We start from the raw sequence: 2,500 nt of genomic DNA, 5'->3' as shown, positions 1-2,500 counted from the left end.
GACAAACACAAAACAACCGCGAAAAGCCGTGGAAAACCTACAAAACATTATGTAATTACATGAAATCCACCCGCTGATCCATCGACCCAGGAACTCTCTGGTCGTTAGATTGCGATCCGTGTTTTGTTCTGTTATCCTTTTTATTTCCTTTCTTCTTTTTTTCTTTTTTTGTTATCATTTCTTAGTGATTACGATACAGCGCGCCCTGTTCTATATCCTCGAAGTGCACGCGAGTGTTCTGGGGTGGTGCGTGTAAAGGTCAAAGTGCAGTCATCGTCGTGGTTTTATGTGCCGTCGGATATACTATTGGAGCAGATAACGACGAGTGTGTGACTCGTTGCTGTCCAGCATCATCAGTATCATCATCGCTTCGAAGGGTTATGCATCATTTGCAGAGCGTGCAACTGCGAGAAGCCTGTTGACTCAGCACCGATCACCAACAGTGACCGTGCAAGGGCGCTAGGCAAAGTGCAAGATAAAACGGTTTCTATTGTGGAGTTGTACCGAGGAAGTTTTGTGTGAAGGACACGGGCAACAGTTGGAAACGGACTGCGGACTGGTGCTGGCGCTGGTGCAAGAAACGATACTGTAATCACTCGCGACAGAAGGAATTGTTTGTTTGTAAGTTATTTTTTATTTCTTTTCCTTTCACTTTCTTTAACATTAGTTTAAGTTTCCGATTTTATCACGTGTGTCCCGTGTTGTAGCACTCACTTATAGCTTGGTTGGCTGCACTATCCTGCTTGACCGATTTCATTCTGCACAAAGTTTTTGCAAAGAAAAGCATTGGGAGAATATAGAATACCAGCACTTTTTGTTTGTGAGAATGATAGTATATTTGGAGCAAAGGTTGAAACCCGCATGACAACATTGTTCTGGGATGCTGGCAATGATGGACCCCCGCAATTCTGTGCGCGCGAGCCTCAACCGAGGAACAGAGAAATGAAACTTTGTGAAACCGATAACGATGTTTCACCCAGCAGTACATTGCCACACACAGATGTGACTTTATTATCAATTGAGCTTTACTTTTTGTGGGTCCTGTTGGCCTCATTTCAATTCGCTGCACTGGTTAATCAATCACGTTGTGCAAGAAGAAGATCATTAAGCACATAATGGATTCAGATGTGATACAGTGGGCAGTGGCTTTCAGTCCCGGACATGCAGTTTTCATTTCAATATGAAGCATTCTTCCTCGCACAAGCCGTTAAGGAAGAACATGTTCATCTGTTACGAAAGAAAGGTTATCGAAATGTGCGAGACCGAGGAAAAAAGAGAAGGAATTTTGATGATCCTGCCATCGCAGTGCATCGTCATGGTGATGTAGAAAGGGGTGTGCCAGTGTGTGCGGTCCATGAATACCAATGAGCGGATTAACTGTGAAATGGACTGGTCAACAGCACGGACAGCAAAAACCAAGCAGAGTGTAACTCTAAAGGATAGATATCCTAGACCGCACTGCGAACGTGGACAAACAGTGTCGTAAATGGCACACGCTGGGATGCTGGGAGGTTGTGATAAATAGAGGGAGAACGTGTTGCTTTTAACACAAAGTATTAATTATGTGCCAGCTATTTCCTGTTTTCACGGGGTTACTTGAAACAAGAGATGTAGTATAACAAGCGCTGACGCTCGATTCATTTCAAACGGTCGTGACTAAAGTGTAAAAAACGCTCTGCTTCTCATTACAAGATTGTATTCTACCAAAAAAAGTGCTCCACGTGCCCTAGGAGCCTATGACACGCGTCACAGTTCCACTCCACAATCATCATTATCAGTTTCGCAAAAGGGCGTATAACTCACCCATTACCCCCGAAATGACGGTTTCTGGATCGTTGAACAGCAATAGGGGGTAGCATAGCGGCGGCATCCCGTTCCACTTAAATGCACGCTCTGATTACGAAGCGTAGTGAACTTGGATGGCGTGTAGCCGCGTCGCTCTGGTAGCGATAAGAATGCTGTTAATTGAACCGTTTAGGGGACATCCAACGAAACTGGACGCTGGTAGTGGAGGGAACCGGATTTCTTAAAGTTTTTTGTTACAACTTTCTTTCGAAGACGCGCCAAAGAACCAACTATCGCAAAAGATGCTGAACTCGATTGAGACGCACCGGGGGCTAAATTCTTCTTCAAGTCGAGGAAGCCAAACAGAACGAATTATTAGTTATTCCGAGCACACTCCAACGAAAACACCTCCGGGCCATGAAATGGAATCAATTTTGCACATTTCATAAAGCGACCACGTTTGATGTCGTCCTGGCGAACCTGGCTCTATAGGGCAGCGGCACGGATGTTCCGTGGGTAGCAACGTCCATCGATCTACACGGCAAAGACGCTTTGTTGGCATGGAAACACGGGGGATGCCTGACTGGCACTAGATAGGGCCTTTTGAATGGGGTTACAGATGATGCTGGTCAACGGTTAGTCAAGCGATTATGCCGAGCATTCATTCGGGGGGGGTGCCCGGGCGCACCTAATAGGCTTTTTGCGGAAGAATCCT

General features: G+C 45.6%; 1 protein-coding gene across 2 annotated transcripts in view; it reads left to right on the top strand.

Annotated features, from left to right (window-relative positions):
* The window catches only part of LOC126569404 (proton-coupled amino acid transporter-like protein CG1139), a 7,925-nt gene that overhangs the window by 641 nt on the left and 4,784 nt on the right, over positions 1-2,500 (top strand). The window contains exon 2 of one of the 2 annotated variants that reach the window (XM_050226467.1): positions 186-621. The exons of the other annotated variant lie outside the window; for it this stretch is intronic. The gene's annotated coding sequence lies outside the window, so the exon portion shown is untranslated. The remainder of the gene's footprint in view (positions 1-185; positions 622-2,500) is intronic. 2 annotated transcript variants of the gene reach the window in all.

The sequence above is a fragment of the Anopheles aquasalis genome, chromosome 2 (genome assembly GCF_943734665.1).
Source record: "Anopheles aquasalis chromosome 2, idAnoAquaMG_Q_19, whole genome shotgun sequence".
NCBI lineage: Eukaryota > Metazoa > Arthropoda > Insecta > Diptera > Culicidae > Anopheles > Anopheles aquasalis.
The sequence above is the reverse complement of the archived record's forward strand: the minus strand, read 5'-3'. Positions and strand labels throughout refer to the sequence as shown.